Source organism: Grammomys surdaster, unplaced genomic scaffold (assembly GCF_004785775.1).
Source record: "Grammomys surdaster isolate TR1022 unplaced genomic scaffold, NIH_TR_1.0 169, whole genome shotgun sequence".
Classification (NCBI taxonomy): Eukaryota; Metazoa; Chordata; class Mammalia; order Rodentia; family Muridae; genus Grammomys; species Grammomys surdaster.
In genome coordinates this window covers 16,655,750-16,675,107 of record NW_021604617.1, presented here as the reverse complement: position 1 = coordinate 16,675,107, position 19,358 = coordinate 16,655,750, and the positions used below count along the sequence as shown (strand labels likewise).

Genomic DNA, 19,358 nt, shown 5'->3' with positions numbered 1-19,358 from the left:
CCAAACTGTCCTGGAACTCGAAGACCCACCTTCCTCTGCCTTTCAAGTGCTGGGATAAAAGGCATGCACCGCCACCACCCAGCCATTTTATATTTTTAAGTATGTCTAGAATTTGTAATACCAAGAATCCCTAAAGGCCCAGTTCATGCTGATTTTGGTTGTTCCCTTTCCCTTTTTGTTTCTAGCATGGAGCATGGTATACACATCAAGTTCTCAGTCCGGGCTTAAAGGTTAAGTCGGATCAGCCTACAACTTAACTCCAATACGCCATTCCCATAGGCCTAAAGCCTCTTTCAAATATATCCATCCACTAGTGCTTCTGAACTTTCGTCAGAGACAATAGACGGAGCTGATATTAACTTGACAACATGTCTTTATGTAGGGTCACATTTAATGCTTGAAGCTAAAACTCAGCCTCCAGGCCTGTTGGAGGTGGAGGCATCAGAGATGTGTGGGTATTGAAATTTGGAAGATGAGACCTGAAAGCCACTTTAGCAGTAAGAGACTTGCTGAATGCACAGAACTTACTCTGGAGTGAGAGCAAGTCTTAGGACTCCTTTTTTTTTAATTTTTAATTTTTTAATTTTTATTTTTCTAAACCTCAATAGATTTTGGGGCAGAGACCCTGGCATTTCCAGTTGCAGAACCATCCTACTGTCTTATATAAATCAGGTTTTTAATCTTTTAATTTTTGTTGTATTTTTAATGATGCAGGTTCTGGAGTGAAGATGTGAAGGTCGGGTCTAGGCTCTTCTTGAGATGTTCCTACCGAGAGCTCTTTCCCCAGGGAAAGCCAGGTAATAGGGTAAAAGTAGAGCCAGTCTCATGGACTTCAAGACATTCCCACTCATAAAAGAGACATGATTTCTTCAGTGTAGGAGGAAACCGTGACCAGAAGGGACTTTCCCATTGCCAGAGAACCAGCATCTCTTTATTCCTAGCTCTCATGATTGTTGAATAAAGCTGCTTTGAAGGACATTCCCCTTCCCAAGGTCACCACCAAGAAGTAGTGGCCATAAAAAGAACACCGAGGAGGATATAGTCACCTCTTCAAGCTCTTCAGTAGTAAGTGGAAACTGGACGGGGAGAAGGAGCGACAGCTGTTCGGAAACGCACTGAGCAGACTGTCACACGTCCTGCAGTCTCTTGATGGTTTGTGGCAGGCTCAGCGTTGGAATTTCATAGGAGCGACAATAATAATACTAAATGAAATCATAGGATGGTAATAATAAATCCTTTGAGATGCTGCCAGACCCGAGCATTGCACGCTTCAGATGCCAGTGGACAGCTGTTTGGCTAAATGTGGTCCCCAGTTGTCAAGGAGAGACCCACCCCATTATAGGAGGAACAAATCAACAAGAAATGCAGGACACATGCGGGGCAGATGAGGGAGTCAAGTTAGACATTGTCTCTGTCCTTGTAGAGTTAGCCATTGCAAGCATGATCAGAGCTTTGGATTTGACCCAGGTGTGTGCAGCTCCGTGAATTGGTTTCAGTAAATTTAGGTCTTAAAGAAAATACCATGTGCCCAAAGGTGGTTATCCTGTTTCTACCCAAGTGTTTGGCAACTGTAGAACCAGACACCTATAAATGTAATGGTTAGTAGTAAACTTGTGATTTTTTTCCCCCAAGATAATTTAGTTTCCTTAAATTTAGAAGAAAGGACTACTTTGGTATCTATTATATGATTGCCAAAAATTGCTGACTTTTTTTTTTAACCTTGAATCCTTCTAAAACGGAGAGATAATAAGATAGTAATGTGATACCTCCCCTAATAGGGACTTGAAGAATGATGTAACATTTGGGTTAAAATGTCAATATTTACAATATACCAGCAATTGTCACTCCAATACTCATAATTAAAAAACCCCTCTATACAAACAATCAGTTTAAAAATCAATTTAAGTAGCACACAAGTAAGATATACTCTACTTTTCTAAAATCCTAAATTAATGTTCAATATAATTAATATTCTAAAAAAGATTAATCTGGATACACAAAAATGCAGCAGAATACGGAAAATAAGACAACCTCTACACTGAGAGCTTTAGGAGGCATAGAGCTTCGTAAACACTAATCAAGAACAACCATCAAAGCATAGAGCTAACTCAGGCTAGAGACCTCATAACCTTAGCTCCCTTATAGCTAACTACAATCCTCATGCTGCTTTGAAATTATATGTGTTTGTTAGATAAGAGGAATGCATGACGGGGCTGGTAATCAATTTCATTTGAACACTGCTTCATAAGCTAAGGAGAGTTAACTCACCTTCCAGTGCCTTTTAAATTCCTAACAGCCCTCAAATGTTGCTAGAAGAAGAGGAAGCGGGGCGGGGAAGAGAAGGAGGAAAGTGGAGCAATTGAGGTAACTCCTCTGCTGATCTGAACACACATTTAGCAAAATGAGCTTTCTGTTCTTTACATCTATTTCCCAAGCATTTCCCAGCCTTTGACCTGATTCTAAACTGGTTCCTACTGGAAATCTCCTCTCAGAATACCGCACCTCTAAGCTCCTCTGGGGAGACCTCCTGGGAACAGCTGGTATGGAAGGCTTTGAGGCTCTGCGCTCACCCAGGGTCTCCTACACTAATGGGATTTGGGGGATACCTTGTCTCAAGTTATGCTACCAGCAAATATGTCTCACAGTCTGGTCTTTTGATCTCAGATAGTCACAAGAAAAACACCTAGTAGTGTCATGAATCAGGAACCTAACATCTGCTGGGTTTTGAGCCCAGTTATGGTTTTACTGCAAATGTGCATTATAAATACACACACACACACACACACACACACACACATACATACATATGTGCATATACATACACATACGCACACATATACATAATACACATACAGACATACAAACATACATACCATATACATCATATACATAGTGCACACATGTGCACACATGAGCACATGTATATACACACATATATAAATACATACACATAATACACATACATATGCATATATACCATACACATATATATAGTGCACACACACACACACACACACACACACACACACATACATGCATACATCACTTTTACTCTCTTGACTCCATGTCCTTACTGTACAGGGATGAGCCTGAAGTAAAGTTACTGCAAATGAAGCTAACATGCCCTCGGACAAACTCCACCACTGCTAAACCCACCATTACCAAACCAAAGCTGCTTTGCTCTCTGCAGCACACTGTGCCAGGCTTATCCTGCAAAGGACAATTAAAACAAATTTGGAGGCAGAGAAGGCATTCATGTTTGAGGGCTGTTTGGACTTTAAAAGGCACTCGAAGGTGAGTTAACTCTCCTTAGCTTTTGCAGCAGTGTTAAAGCAAAATTGATTACCAGCCTCACCATGCGTTTCCTTTGTATAACAAAGCACATGTAATTTCAAAGCAGCACGAGGGTTTTAGTTAGCTATAAGGGAGCTAAGGTTATGAGGTCCCTAGCCTGAGCTAGCTCTATGCTTTCATGGTTGTTCTTGATTAGCCTTTACAAAACTGTTTCCTAGAGGTGCTAACTCAGTGTGGGAGTTCTCATGTTTTTCATATTTTGTTGCATTTTTGTGTATCCAGATTAATATTTCTAGAAAATTATATTAATTTAGAATATCAGAAATGTAGAACATATCTTACTTGTGTGCTACTTAAATTAGTTTATAAACTGATTCTTTGTTGTATATATAGGTTTTAAAATTGTGATTATTCAAATGATTTAATTTCTGACCTTTATAGTTCAAACGTTACATATTCTTCAAATGCTATATAATTCCTAGCAACTTGAAATTCACCGTTAATCACAAGCTACTCTAACCATGGGATTTTGCAATATTCTTCATTTGTGTATGTGTGTATGGTGTGCATGCATGTATGAGTGTTAGCATGTATGTGGGTGCACACACATTGTAGGAGGAGACAGGTATGCATGTGCATATAGGGGCTTGAAGTTGACGTTGATGTCTTCCTCAATTACTTTCCACTTTATTTACTAAGGAAGAGTCCACTCAGCTCACCAATGCCGACTAGTCTGGCTAGCCAGCTAGGCTTGGGGATTCCCTTTTTCTGCTTCCTGAGGGCTGAGATTACAGGTAGCACCTTGGATCTGGTTTCTCAGGAGCCACACCCCACCCCTCCGTTCTTTGAAGACATGGTCTCTCATTATGCCAGAGCTTGCCAGGTAAGCTGGCCAGTGATCTGTAGGGCTACTCCTGTGTCTGCCTCCACAGCACTGATTATAAACAAATACCTCCACAGCAGACGTTTTATGCATGAGTTCCGAGGGGTTAATCCCAAGCTTGCATTTACTGACTGAGTCATCTCCCCAGACCTCATTCACATTTGACACATGAAGGCAAACAATGAGTCTTCCTCTTCATCTCTACCCTATGCCTGGATATTAAAAGATTTCCAGAGATAGATGCTCGTATTCACTCTTTGTATAGAAGGCCCAGATCAATATATTTTCTCCTATTGTATACCTAGGATGCTCTTTGGACACTATATCTACTTTCCTTTTTTTTTTTTACACTCATTAAATAATTATTTTTATTTGCAGAACTTTGTTTTTCTTTAAATACTAATTTACATTCTAATTAAAATATAATTACATCACTTCTCTCATTAACTCTCCTTTATCCAGCTTCTTTCATGTTGCCTTCCTCCATCCCTTCCCATGTTTCCCCACTTACAAATTGATAGCCCTCTTTTCTTTTGATTTTGATCATTACATATATGGACAAATGTATAACTACAACATTTTGCGTCCATTTATGTTGTTTGTGTGCATATGGTTTCATGACTGGCCACTTTGCATTAGATAGTCAATCAGAGGACTCACCCCTTGGAGAGGTGAATTTTCCCACTCTCAGTATCCATTAGATGCCTGTAGCTCTGTGTCTAAGGATGGACCCTATTATGTTTTCCATTCTGCATTAGAAAATCTGTTGAAACATGGCAGACCTCCTGGAATTCTGGCTGTTACAGTCTTTCAGTTCCCTCTCCAACAACATCCTCTGATTCACAGATTTAGGAGCTCTGCTGTAGATTTATCTAGTAGGGCTGGACTCTCACAATTCATTGTTCTCTATGGCCCTGCTACCGTAAATGTGCCCAATCTTGTCTGGTCTTAGAAACAACATGGAGTTGACCCTGGTTAGAACGTGTATGGAGATATAACATAATTTTCAACTAAAAATATATTTTCTTTGCTGCAATGTGCATATGGCTTAGTTTTTTTAGGAGTGAATGGGGAAAAAAATCCCTGAATCCATCAATCTGTAAGGGAGATATTTAGCCCATTATAATTTTTGTTGGCCTTTGCTGAATAGTATTTCAATGAAGTAACAGCATACATGAGAACAGAATCTGATTATCTTTGAGAAGGATGTTTCCTCAATCTCTGAGCCATATACTGCCCATGTGCCAGATATCTACCTCCATGTTTCCAGCCAGCCTTCAAACTCATCATCCCTAGACCTGAACTCATCTTTAGTTCTAAAACCACTCCATCTCCAGCCTTCCTAATCTTGCTGGTAACAACTCTGTCACTGTTGTTCTACCAGAAGACTCCTTGTCTTCATTTTTACCCCTAATACAAGTCACTGTGAGGTCCTGTGGGCTCCCCTTCAAAACAAGTCGACCTCTCATTCTCTCCACCATCCTTCCCTTATCTCCATGTATGTTGCTGTGTGCTCTTCCAGCTAAATTTCAAGTGATTGGCTCAAGGGATCATTGAGAAACGAGTGAAAGATTGTACTCATACTCTGTCTCACAATGTGATCCCTTGTACAGAACAAAAGTTATGGTCTTTGCAACGCCTCTCATGGTCCTGCATGGTCTCCACTTTCCTCCTCTGTCTCTTGAGTAGGCCATATTGTTTTATTTTTTTAGTTTATAATATAATTACAACATTTTCCCCTCTGCTTTGCTCCTTCTAAACCCCCATATAACCCTTCTTGTTCTTCTTCAAATACAACTGTTTTCACTAATTGTTATTGTATGTACATATAAACACAAACATACACACACACATATGCACACATGTATGCAGACACACATCCACTCCTAAATATACCCTGTTCAGTCCATATAATGGTACTTGAATGTATGTCTTTCTTCCTCTGCCTACATTCTTCAATAAAATTGACTGGCCTCTTTAGGTTTTGTTGTTGTTTGCTTTGTTTTTGTTTTTTCATGGCAGAAATTCTTCACTTGTTTTTTCACTTACTGTTTTCCCTGCTTGAAATGTTTCCCACAGATATTCACATGCCGGACACCTTTGCTTCCTTTCAAATTTGTTCACTTGTCACTTCCATGAGATGCCATCTGAGAATGCTATTAAAAATTGTCACCAAGAGTCACTGGCTTAGCATTATAATCCGTCTTAACAACCTTAAAGTTAGTGCCTAGTGATCTTTACCCTACATTAGTGAAAGTGTGTGTGATCCTTTTACTGCATGGAACTGGTTTCCAACTAATTGCATATGGTGAAGTGGCCACTTCTGTAATTAGGTTATATAAGAATTTAATGTCTATCTTGCTAGCAGCCTCTGTTGGCTTTTCAGCCTGTGAACTTGGATGAAACTAGTATCCACGTGGGGGGATCTATGTGGCAAGGATCCAGGGACCTTTGGCAACAACATGGCAGTAACTAAGTTTTCCCATTCTACCAAACTGCAAGAAAATGCCTACTGTCAACAGTTGCTGAGAGAATTCACTCATGAATTCTTCAGGAGTAACTTTTAAGTTGGGACCACAAACCCAGGACTCTGTGAATAACTGAAGCAGCTGAGACGTGAAGAATCCAGTCAGGTTGTGCCTGAGTTCTTGATCCACTGAAACTGAATTTTAAAAAACACAGGGAAAGTTTGTTATTTGTAGGTAACCGATATTTCCTCTGTATCTTTAATTAAGAGATTATAAACTAAGGGGAGGGGAGCAGAAGTTCTTGTCGTGTTACAAATATATCCTAGTTATCCTGAGAAGCGCTGGGAACCTAGTAGCTATTTTATTTTCTGGGTGAATGAATCATGTATGTAAGGACTGATACTCTCTTTATCAAGAAATATTCTAGCTATTAAAATACCGTAACATGTTATGGTCTGCTACAATACGCCTGTCCATCTTTTTTTCTAATGAACATTGGCAATTTGTAAAAGATTGTCTAAAATCAATTGTGATAACTTCATAACACCGTCCAGTTATTTACATTTGTGTCAGGTCCCTTCGTCTTCATCAATAGACACTTAATAATTTACTTTCCAAATCAGGTGTAGGAAAGTGAAAAACATTACCAGATGCTTTCATATTAATATTTGTGTTTAATCTCCTGTGACTCGGTTTAGCAATGATATCTTATTCAAAAACAGGGAACAAGAGAGGTGAGATCAGTAATTAAAATTGCCCTGACTCCTGATGTTTTACCCATCTTTATATCTAAATTCAGAACAACTAGCTCTTGGCCTAAAGTCACAGACTACTACCAGATTTTAGAGTAGCAGAAATCCCTCCAGGCTGGAGAGCCAGGAGTCAGGGAGCTCAGTGATGGCTCCGACAGGGAGCTCCGTGGTGGCTCCGTGGAGTCTTCTATGAAGCAGGTGTGCCAGATACAGAATTTGAAGCTGTCCATCTGGTTTGGCATCTGATGCGGGTTTCTGTCTTTGTTGTTAGGGGTGGTCGTGGTCTCTTTTCTTACTTCAGGAAATACGTTACTTCGATGAACTGGAAGGGCTCTTTCCGCCATCTTGGAGCCTGTGGAGGCCTGCTGGGAACAGGACTTCTAAAAGCAAGTATGTCTGGAAGGCTGTGGTGCAAGGCCACTTTTGCTGGCTACAAGCAAGGTCTCCGAAACCAAAGAGAGCACATGGCTCTTCTTAAAATTGAAGGTGTTTATGCCCGAGATGGAACCGAGTTCTACTTAGGCAAGAGATGTGCTTATGTGTACAAAGCAGAAAACAATACAGTGACTCCTGGAGGCAAACCAAACAAAACCAGAGTGACCTGGGGGAAGGTAACTGGGGCCCAAGGAAACAGTGGCATGGTTCGTGCCAAATTCCGAAGCAACCTTCCTGCAAAGGCCATTGGACACAGAATCCGTGTGATGCTGTACCCATCCCGGATTTAAACTAATGCAGACTAAATAAATAAAAATAGATTTGTGCTCTTGTATTTTTTTTTAAAAAAAGATGAACTGGAAGGAATTGTAGTCTTAAACTTATCTGTGTAAAGTGGAACACACAGAGCTGCGAACGGAGAGGCAGAAAAGGCCCATGACAAGCGGTAGTAAGAGGTGAAGTTACGCTATGTGTGATAGGAGCCAGGGACATGAGGAGCGGGCACCCAAGAACTTTTTATATCCTCATCCCTCTTAGAACACATTTGCTTACTCCAGTTCTCAGATATCAACTAAGCAACTGAAAGAAATCCTTGCTTGGGGTTAGGCTGGCCAGAGAACGGTTCAGGAATCCAGGGGCTATTTTTGTGGTACCCTCGGCTGACTTCCCTCGTATTAGAAACAAAGTAATGTTCTGGCTTCAGAGGCTAGGCTCCATCACATGTAGCTCCTTGTTCCCATGAAGGACGTGGTAAACCAAGTTCCTTCTAGTGAGAACCGTCCTGAGTAACAAAAGCAGCAGGCAAAATCGATCCAAACTGTGTTGAGACTCTAGGGGACGGGGGAAGGTCTGTTATATTGTTCAAGTGTAACTAAAAACTATGTATAACATGAGATTAGATCCATCATTCCAATTCTTCTTCTTCTTAGTAACAGAGTGAGAGTTTCCAGTATTATTGATCCCATCCAAGAGTCTTACCATATAAGAATAAATAGACATGTATCTTATTAATATTTAAAATCAATTATTTATTTATACATAGACATATACATCATATACATACACACACATATGTAGAATGATTTGGCCGTAGAGTGTGTTACTTATATTGTATAGAAAGTAGTTTGGTAGCCATTACCAACTCAATGTCACCATGTCAGTAGGATGTGTGAGAATCCGTTGACAGCTGGTGTGTTTATCTGTGACCATACGAAAGCCTTCCTCAGGACCCATTTTTTTTCAATTGGATATTTTATTTATTTATATTTCAAATGCTATCCCCTTTCCCAGTTTCCCCTCTGGGAACTCCCTATCCCCTCCCCCTCTCCCTGCTTCTATGAGTGTTATCTCTCCAGCCCATCCTCAGGACTCTTTAGAAATGTCACATATGTCGGAGACATTGTCAGGAACTAAAGTTCTGCTGAGCGTGTAGTTAGGAGCAAGTGTTAGTGATTCAGGGTAATGAGAACACATTTGTCACCGCATTCCAATGTCCTGGAGGCCCTGTAGAAACTCAGGTTACATATTAAAACCTTAGCTCTTTGTGAGCGACAACTGGTGAAATTCTTTCTTTTTTTCCTATCAGCTGCCTCTAGACTTACCCCTCAGCCTCCCCTCCACAGAAGCCATGGCTAGGATTTCTATCTTGACCATGGCTCTGGGTGAACCAAGTATTTTTTTTCAATTGAAAGTAGATATTTTTTCTCACATAATATCCTGATTATGGCTTTCCCTCCCTCTTCGCCTTCCCATCTCTTCCCATCTCTCCTTGTATCCTGACCCACCCCTTTTCTGTGTCTAATTAGAAAAGAACAGGCTTCCAAGAGATAAATAATAAAATATAACAAAATGATATAATAAGATAAAACAAAAACCATCACATCGAAATTGGACAAGACAAATCAACAGAAGGACAAGAGCCCAAGAAAAGGCACAAGAATCAGAGACCCCCTTGTTCACACAAGGAGTCCCATAAAAAGAGTAAACTGGAAGCCATAATATACACGCAGAGAGCATGGTGCAGACTGGTGCAGGCCGTGTGCTTGCTGCCTCAGAGTTTGTAAGTTCCTATGAGTTTTGTTCATGTTGATTTAGAAGGCCTTGGTTTCTTGGTATCCTCCATCTCCTCTGACTCTTACACTCTTTCTGCCTCTTCTTCCTCTGGGGCGAACCAAGTATTTTTAATCTTTGCTTTTCTTCCCCCTCCCAAAACAACAACCAAGTCTGTTCTTTAGTTTGTTCTTTTGTTTGTTCCATCTGATGGAGTCGTTGAAACAGACTTCGAGTCCACTTCCGGATCATCTGAAGGAGGGGAATGTTGGTCTTTACAATCCTGGCAGGAAAGTGGGGAGTACCAGCAGCCTAGGACTCCCTGACACCAGCAGCAAGTGGCTCTCCCTCCCACCTGTCTCCCCAGCTTGGTCTTGACCTTTAAGAGCAAGACTGGAAAGCTTTCTAGTTAATGTTTAAAATAAAAAAATCTCTTAATGGAGAGAAATTTCCTGCAAAACACAGAAGGCCTTTATGCTGTGACTTGTCCTGTGTTTCTCTTGGCAGAATATATTACATGGGTTATCTCAAACATTCTAGTTCTCCTAGTGAGAGGGCAGTTCCGACTTCCAGCTTCAGGAAAGAATGCTGTCAGTATTTATATCTTGAAAGAAAGTGTTCAGAGAAGAACTAGGTACATAAAGCTAGGGAACCCAGACACCAGTGTGGGTCATAGGCTTTTTGAACATGAACCAGCTACTAGGCTGGCCTTGAAGTGGATCCTCAGAATACGTGGATGTTCACAATGGACTCCATCACCATGGTTTTAGTGGCAGGCTCCCTGTCTCTGATCTTGTGTGATAAGACAATCATTAACTAGCAGGAAGCTAACTGTGGGAACGTTTTGGAATTTTGATGAAGTCTGAGATTAACAAGAGCAACAAAAGAGGCAAGTGAATGTTAGTTGTCCCGCCTCTTTTCTGGAGGAGAGGCAGTGAGGTGGGCTTAACAGGACATGACAAGGCTTCACCCTAAAGGTGGACAAATGAATTAGAGGACTATTACCTATAGGTTATGTTCATTTACAGACACTGGAGAGTAACTGCGTAAGATCTAATTGTGTCTCAAAGATGATGGAAAAATAGATTATTATTTTTTTATTAGTGATGTAGCTTATATGATTAGAGGAGTGATTGTTTAATGAACGACTGCTGTCATGACACATGCCTAACACTGAGGTACCTGGGTGCTCCGGACAGTGGTTATTACATAGCCAATACACGCTAGTGTCTTCCTCAATGACATTTAACTTTATAAAATGCAAGGATGTTGCCTTTGTATTCAAGCTGCCGTTTATCCTCATTCTCCATCACTGCCTCCGTATTCCGGTCCGTCTGTTCCTGTTATAACTGACTTTTCACGGTGAAAAGACAACTAAATTTGAGAAGCCCCATTTCCAGTTGATAACATTATGTCTTCCTGCCTTAAGATAGCTCTCCTTGTTCCATACATGCACCCTACCCGACATACCTCACAGTTCTAAATGAAGTGAGTCATTACTTTATCATCTATCTGGAGTTTTGTTACCACACACATGAACAGCCCTCCCTGCATGTGAAGTTTCCTACGTACTCATTCAATTTCGATTCTTTAGGGAGCATGGATCCTACTTGTAGGTGTTTTATGGGTTAAAAGATGTGATAATGCTTCATTCCATAGGGAACAATTCTTGGGCCAGCTTGGGCTGGATGGATGTGTAAGTCTCAGGATGGTATAGAATTGAGGAATGGGGGAAAACAAGAAAAGGCTGCTTTGTTGAATAAGTTTTATTTGACACAGTTCATTGGACACTACCCAAATCTGGCCTAGGCCCAGTTGCTAGAAGCTGGGGACACAGAAGTAACTCAAAGAACAAATTTCCATTTTCTGGATGTTCACAGTTTTCCAGAGAACTTAAGACAGATCTGCCTTGTGCCAGTGGAGCACTGGAGAGGACTCATGCTAGCCAGGAGGCCCATGGCAACCTGGGAATTCTTCCCAAAGAATCTCTAAATAGAGAGCTGGGTGTGAAATTATCCGGATGTAATCAAGATCCTGTAAACTTCTGTGGAGAATTGACTGAGCCCAGGAAAAGAATTAAGAGTGAAATCCAATGAAATTATAACCCACAACGTGACAATCAGAACGCACTTTGAAAAGGTCACATTTAGTGTTACAGCCTTTAAGTCAGATAAGGGTGGGGGGAGTTCTTTTATGTTGGAGGAAAATATAAGGAGTACCTTGAAAGGCAGAGTTCAAGTTGGAAGAAAAGTGTTAGCCGAGTATGTTACCAGAGTAGTAATTATCTACGTTGTAGTTATATGGAGTGTTCCTTCAATTGATAAGTTACTAAATGAAATTACAGTATATAAACCCATAAGAGTAACTGTACCAGAGAAGTCTCAATAGGAAACGAAGGTTTCCTCAGGGGATTTCTGTGGTAGAAGATTTACTAAAGAGACTGCAGAGTGGTAGCCAGGATGGAGGGAATAGAATAAAGGTAGTGTAGGGAGTAGGAACCCATTTTCATTCCTAGGTTTTGGAGGTTCAAGGAGAAAGAATGACTTCTTTGAAGCTCAGAGAACTTGATGATCGGTTTCCCTCTTGAAACTGAGCTTGAAAAGGCACAGTGTGTGCTAGTCCACACCAAGAGTCTAGTGCAGACCATAGAAGGGATAAAAGTGCATCTGTGGAGAGGATGGAGAAATAGAGTAAACAGGACAGTTGTAAACAGGGCCTATATATCATGGTTTACAAATAAATATCTCAGAAAGAATTGATTTATTTAGAAAAAACTTGGGAGGGATACTTAACATTAAAGATATTACCAAAAAGTTATATAGAAATGTACTTACTTACTTCTGTAGAATATATATATTGGTTTGTATATGCTTGGCCCAGGGAGTGGCACTATTAGGAGGTGTGGCTTTGTTCGAGTAGGTGTGTCACTGTGGGCGTGGTCTTATCACCCTCAACCTAGCTGCCTAGAAGTCAGTCTTCTACTAGCACCCTTTAGATGAAGATGTGGAACTCTCAGCTCCTGCACCATGCCTGCATAAATGCTGCCATGCTCCCACCTTGGTGATAATAAACTGAACCTTTGAACCTGTAAGCCAGCCCCAATTAAATGTTGATCTTTATAAGATTTGCCTTGGTCATGGTGTCTGCTCACAATAGTAAGGCCCTAAGAATGAATATATATATTCATATATATATCACATACATATCTTAATATATACATTTTGCTACATATGTATATTTATAAATATTTATGTATGAGTGTATTAGGAACCTTAAACACACACACATCTATGGAAATTTTTTGAGAGAGTTTCACTAATTAGCCTTAGCTGGCCTGGGAATGGCTGTATAGACCAGGCTGGCCTGGAATTCATAGAGATCTACTTGCCTCTGCTTTTCAAGTGTTGTTTTTTAAAGGCACGTGCCACTATTGATGCAAAAAGAGTTTAAATGGAGCTAGTTTGTAACAAGCAACAATACCCATACCAGATACCAGAGGCAAAACAGAACAAAACAAACAAACAAACAAACAAAAACAAAAAACCCAATATCAAAACCAAAACCAAATCAAACCAAACCAGACCAGACCAGACCAGACTAAACCAAACCAACAAAACAGAAAACAAACCCAAAACCAAATCCCAGTACCGGGATGTTGGTCAATGAGGTACATAGACTCCTAAACATTATAGGCTACTGCCAATAATCTTAGTTGCCTTCCAGAACTTGACACTAATACCCTATTAATTAAGATGCAACATATTTGGGGGATTGGGTATAGAGAAATCAAGCTGGTACTAACCTGGGAGCTTTATTTTTAATGGTAAGCTCTCATTTTACTGGATGGTGGTACTATGCATGCTATTGGTGATAAGAAATAATAACTAATCATACCTGTGGCCTGTAAGCTACAATAAGAAGCAGTCTGGCAAGACATGCTTGTACCAGAGAAGTCCCAATAGGAAGCAAAGGTTCCTTTAGGGGATTTCTGTAATAATGGCATAAATATCATGGGAGATAATCAACTCTTTCATGATTGCATTTAAGTTCTCTGTAAGTTGGAACTCACACCTGGTACCAATATTAAGACCAAAAACCTGTCTCTGGAAAGATCACAGTTACTAGGGAAGAACCTAAAACTAATACTAACCTAATACTCTGCTAAATGGACATGATATTAAGCAAACTCCTATTGACTTATCATTACACCACAGATTAAAATACCTTTAAATTCTCATCGGAGAAACTTTTTGCAGTAGTTTGTGATTAACACAAAATTACAACTCAAGTAATCCAAGGTGTGGAGAATAAGAGATTGCAGAATGCTCAGCCATCTATACCACACCCCTTCCTTCCTTCCTTCCTTCCTTCCTTCCTTCCTTCCTTCCTTCCTTCCTTCCTTCCTTCCTTCCCTCCTTCCCTCCTTCCTTCTTTCCTTCCTTCCTTTCTTCCTTACTCCCTTCCTTCCTTCCTTCCCTCCCTCCCTCCCTCCCTCCCTCCCTCCCTCCCTCCCTCCCTCCCTCCCTCCTTCCCTCCCTCCCTCCCTCCTTCCCTCCCTCCTTCCTTCCTTTCTTCCTTCCTTCCTTCCAAGATTCAGGGATCATTGTGGAAGATGGGGGAGAAAGATCGAAAGAGCTTGTCATGGTTTGTATATATCCTGGGAGTGGCATTATTAGAAGGTGTGGCCCTGTTGAAGTAGGTGTGTCACAGTGGGTGTGGCCTTTAAGACCCTCATCCTAGCTACCTGGAAACCAGTGTTCTGCTAGCAGCCTTCAGATGAAGATGTAGAACTCTTAGCTCCTCCTGCACCATGCTTGCCTGGAAGCTGCCATGTTCCTGCCTTAATGATACTGGACTGAATACTTGATACTTGACAATACCAATACCTGTGAGCCAGCCCTAATTAAATGTAGTCCTTGTAAGTGTTGTCTTGATCATGGTGTCTAGTCACAGCAGTAAAACCCTAACTAAGACAGAGCCAGAGGCAGTGGACGGCTACAGGAAAGTAGCTTTTCTGGGTCAACAGGACAGTTGCACGTATGCATTCACAGTAATAGATATGGCATACACAAAACCCATGCAAGCTCAAGCCAGGAAAAAAAAAAGGACGAAAAAAGCTCCACCTCTACCAATTACCATTGGCAATTAATATTTTCTGGGAGAGAAAGAGTCATTTTTAAGGGTATGTTCCCTGTGGGTTGACCAGGCTCCAACGGAAAGCCACATATTTAAGATTATATGGGTAGTAAAATTTGGACTCCATGTGTTAGGAAACTGGGGATATAAAGTTGAGTGAGTTATGAATCGAGGGTGAATATGTTAAAAATACATTGTATGAAATTCTCTAGGAACCAATACAAATCAACATTTAAAAGAGCAAAAGTTTCTCAGCCTCATTCATAGCAAAACTTAATTTTTAAAAATCAGATAGTACTGCCTCACCACGAACTGGTAAAGCTGGAAAAAAATTTGTATTAGTAGTACAGAGAATGAGAAGTCAAAATTCTCAGACATTAGCAGTAGTATGAATGAAGTATTCCCTAGTGTTTACCACCAACTCTCTAATCAATAAATGATTTTGCAAAGTCAAGAGTTCAATCCTATATAGGACATCTATATTAACCTCATCACTACCAAGGCGCAGAGAACATCCAAGAAGCAGATGAGGAGGTAGAAAGGATTTTAGAAGAACTGGAAGGTGGAGAGCATTGCTCTGAAACAGTGTTTTCTGGACATGGCATGGCCATCTCAATTGTGAACTTACAGTAGCCATGGCTACAGGAATAAGATCTGAACAAGAGCAGGCCAGCCAGAATCCTTGTATGGAAGGGGTAGATGATGCTTAGTCCCCACCCCGTTCTGAAGAGACATTTTCGATGAATAGTTGCTAGAGGGAGGGAGCACCATTTTAAGGATGCAGCCTCTAGTAGGTTTTCCATGCTTAGATGGTGTCACAAATGTGGCTATATGGGTAGCACTAATTGGGTTTAGTGGGCTATTAACAAAAATAACATGAAGTTTGGAGAGGAAGTGTACTGGGAGGAATATTAGAGGAGGAAATGGGATAAATATGATGCTATTTCATTGTATTTATGTATGAAATTCTCAAAAATAAGGAAAAATTAAAAACATATTCACCAAGAGGAGATATAGCTCACGTGTATAGTGCTTGCTTGCCTAACACAGACAAGCTATCTTTTCAAGCTTCAGTACTGAATTAAAAATATCCTTTGGAGCCTGGTGTGGCAGCACATGACTGTTATTCCTAGGACTTGGGAAGCAGAGACAGGCAGATTTCTGTGAGTTCAAGGCTAGCCTGGTCTACATAGCAGGTTCCAGGCTAGTCTAACATGAGACACCCCTTCCCTCTATACACACTCTGGTGGTTTGAATAGAAATGGCCCCCATAGACTCAGGTGTTTGAATACTTGGTCCATAGTGCATGGCACTTTTAGGAGGCGTGGCCTTGTTGGAGTAGGTGTAGCCTTGTTGGAGAAAGTGTGTTGCTGAGGAGGGGTGGGCTCTGAGATCTCATATGCTCAAGCTGTGCCCATTGCGACACATAGTCTCCTGTTGCCTGATGATCAATATGTAGAAAGAGCTCTTAGCTCCTTCTCCAGCACCATGCCTGCCTGCACACCATCATACTTCTCTCTATGATGATGATGGACTAAACCTCTGAATCTGTAAACCAGACTCAGTTAATGTTTTCTTTTTAAGAGTTGTCATGGTCATGGTGTCTCTTTATAGCAATAGAAACCTTAACCAACACACGCACACGCACACGCACACACACCATACTTCGACCCAGGAATACAGCCTGTAGAAACTTCTTCTTACTTCATTAAGCAGTAATAGAGTTAAATGAGTTAATTGATTGTTGTTTTCAGAAGGAAAAAAATCATTTAGCCCATCAACAGGTCATGTTTGTAAGGAAAGACAGCCATTGTTGGGAATCTGTGCCTGAAAGGTGTAGGTCAACAAGTGTTTATGGACTGACTGCTGAATGGTGAGGTCTTCACTGGGTATTAAGCAGTAACGTTTGACTCTTCTCTTTGAGGTTTTATAGTCTAAACAGAAAAATGTAATACAAAAAGGTAAAGGGGGAACACCACGCACCTTCACAGAATGCTATTGGCTTGGACTAGAGATGCCCTTAGAGAAGGTAATATTCAAGTTGGACTTTGAGAGATAATCAAGGATTACTGCAGAAAACATGGAGGAATACGTACTTTAAATAAAGGAAGCTACATGAACAAATCCCCAAAGCAAGACACAAAGGCATATTGGGGAGAAATAAAATCCAGCTTATTCACGAATTACTTTGGTTGCCTAAAACAACAGAAAAGCACAGAAAACAGGGTAAGATGTGGTTTCCAAGACATTGGACAGTAGTAAATGGGTAGTGGTCTGGAAGAGACAAAACACGGGCAGGGGTCTTGGATATTTGTACCTTACTCCTTTAATAAGTCTACAGGCTGGTTTTGTGTGTGTGTGTGTGTGTGTGTGACGGTGGTGGTGGTTTGGGCAGGGGGCAAATGGAGTCTACTGGACACCCTACATTAAGGGGACAGACCTAAGAGTTTTGGGTAATTAAAATATGTTCCTGAAAATTATAAATTACAAGTCACTGCTGAGAAGCACTACAGATTCAAGAGTGGAGAGCTATACCCTGCTTGTGATTTGAACCAGTTGTAAGCAATTATATTTTGCCAAATTGATGTCTTCTTATCTTTACACGCTCTCTCACATGTGTGAGTTCATACGTATGTGCGCTCACACACATATACACACACATACACACAAGTAAAATGTAACTTAAATAGAAGGACAGAAGAACAAAATAGAGAGTATAGAAATAAAGCCACAGAGAGACAAATCGACTCTTTTGTTTTTAATTTAACAAAGGTAAAAAGTAGACTTGGTGGGCAAGGGATAGTTTTTCAGCAAGAAGTATCAGAATTATTGCACATTCAAACACCTTAAAAGATACCTTTGATCCAAAAACCTAAACATACAAATGTGTAAACTTTTGTATATTTATATACATAAATTGTATTTATATATAATTAATGCTACCATGGCAGTAGTTTCATGAATGGACACACATGTAAGAAGTTATCAAACTATATGCCTTAATTTAGTCTGTAATATATCAGTTGTACATCAATAAAACTTTAAAATTGGTCTAGCAAACACTTTTATTAGTTTAAATGTTAAGTAGGGCTTTAAAAAGTAACAATTCATTAAAAATTTCAGTTTAAAATAAGACACACCTATATTTTCCTAGTTGATTATGTCCTTGATCAAGCACATTGTAATTGGGCTCCCTGCTCCTAGACTCAGGCTTCAAGCAAGATGTCACCAGCTCTGTATAATCATCCACAGATCCGAGTGGAGAACAATCTATCTCAAGGTCCATTCAGAGTTTTGTGGTCTGCACAGATAGTTCTTTCTTACTTGTTCCATCACATTTGATTTGACCTAGCCACACTTTATTGTCCAGTCCCCTGGTAACATGAGAATTCTATTTCACAGCTGAAACCACAATCTTTGGCTCTAGACTACAGAACAGTCAACTGGAAGGCAGCTCTGAGAATTTGGAATTAATTAGTGAAAAGTCTGACAGGGCACTGGGACTGTGGCTCTCTACTTGAGCTTTGATTTGCCACTCTCTTGAAACTTTTCCATTGCCATAAAAACATGGTCTGAGAGTGCTATTGAGATCATCATCAGCGATCCTACCATCCCCACCACTATACGGTCATAGCCAAATGTTTAGAAAAAAAATTGTCTGTTATTTCTGCAACTGTGTTTCCATCTCTTATTCTCTCTTTGCAATGGAATTGCTCCTGCAATGTCACTGGTGGCTTCTGCACAGCCATGGTCACTGCTGTTGCATCAGCCCTGCGATAGCATTTTAGAAGCATGCAAGTCTCTTGCCGCATCGTCTTTGTTGAACTTTCTTGGCCATTTCTCTCTTGGTTGGCCGGTAGATATTAAAGAGCACCAATACCACCAGACTGTTCAATAGTTATGATTTCTCTCTAGGTGACCCTATATTGTCCAAAGTCTTCAGATGCAGATGACCTTACATTAATTCCCACTCATATTTACTCTTGGTTTTAAAACTTATTTGGTGTTTCTGCTTAGAAGTCTAAGAAGTAAGCTCGAATTATCCTGGCCAAACCGTAGCTCTAATCTCATTTCCAATCTCTGGTCCTGCCCATCCTCCACATTTCAGAAGAGGGCATTCAGTGGCTCAGGACCAAAACCTAGGCTTGTTTTGTCTTGGGTTTATCTTGCAGTAGTCTTTCAATACAGTCTTTTAGCAATTTGTTCAAATTATACTGCCTGTATGTTCTTCCAGTCTGAGCAACCAGTTTTTCTTGTCTGATTTAACCTTATTGGCTTCTTCTCAATTTGTACCTAATTAATCATACAGTATTAAAATTATAAATCATATTATTTTACTTT

The 19,358-nt window shown here is 40.4% G+C and overlaps 1 pseudogene; it reads left to right on the top strand.

Moving 5' to 3' along the window:
• Positions 1-7,743: 7,743 nt before the first annotated feature.
• On the top strand, positions 7,744-8,171 carry LOC114620663 (annotated as a pseudogene).
• Positions 8,172-19,358: the final 11,187 nt, after the last annotated feature.